We start from the raw sequence: 1,243 nt of genomic DNA on the forward strand, positions 1-1,243 counted from the left end.
AATAAATCTACCACTATTCTGCTTTCAGAAAAGTTAACTTTTGTGTCAAAAAATTCAACACTAGTTTTTGAAAAAGTTAACGTAAATCTTATGTTGGACTTACAGCTATAATTTTTATCATAACAGTCACAGAAATGCAAGAAGTCAATTAAATTATTCTGTGATACTTCCCAGACAAAAAAAGACGTCATCAATGAACCGTAACCAAATTATTGGTTCATGAGGGTGAAGGGATTTGAATGTGTTCAGTAGCTGTGTCTCGAATTTCGCCATGAAGACATTAGCGAAGTTACCTGCCATGGGAATACCCAAGGCGCAGCCCCTCATCTGGTGATAAAATCCTTATTCAAATAATCTACAGATAAAATTTGATGGAATACTTTTGTTTGAACTCGGAGGCATACATGCATTTTTCTTCCCCTTCATCGCGATCAATATTAGAATATAAGTAAGAAACATCCACAGTTAACGAAAAACAGTTTTCGGCACGGCCTCGGTGCTTCAAAAAATCGCCACGGCAGTTTATGACGGTATTTACATAGCAAAACATGTAAACCCTACAGAATCAGCACTCTTTCTTACTGGTATGAACATCATCCTGAGCCAGTCATTGAAGGTAAAACTGTCACTACCTTCTAGAATTTTCCAATCAACACCGACAGAACGACCCAGGCGAATCGACCAGACATAGTCAATAAAGACAGAAAATGAAATGCTTGAAGGCGAATAGATGTAAGTGTTCCAACTGGTGAAGATGTTTCTGTAAAGGAATTTGACAATTGAAGTAAATGTAACGACCTGGAAATTGAAATACAAAAGTTGTGTCATCTAAAAGCGAGAACTGTTCCTTTTATAGTGGGTGCCCTTTGTATAAGAAAAGCATGTCACTAACATCTTAATAATATCCCAGGAGAACAATGTCACAGAGAATTTCAAAAGATTGCGTTGACAAGAACTGTCTACATCCTTAGCAAAAAAACCTATCAATTTAAATGCATGTGTTGTATTATATGAAGATATTTCGCTACTGCCCCTGCCGCTTCCCCTCCACAAGCTGTTACTTATCATCCTTATTCGTCACTCACTCTAGATGGCTGGGTGTGTTTCTCCGTCTGATAGTAGTAGTAGTAGTAGTAGTAGTAGTAGTAGTAGTAGTAGTAGTAGTAGTAGTAGTAGTAGTAGTAGAAAGCATTCGGAGAAGCAGCAGTAGCAGAAGGAGAAGAAGAAGAAGAAGAAGAAGAAG

The sequence above is a fragment of the Octopus bimaculoides genome, chromosome 4 (genome assembly GCF_001194135.2).
Source record: "Octopus bimaculoides isolate UCB-OBI-ISO-001 chromosome 4, ASM119413v2, whole genome shotgun sequence".
Taxonomy (NCBI): Eukaryota; Metazoa; Mollusca; class Cephalopoda; order Octopoda; family Octopodidae; genus Octopus; species Octopus bimaculoides.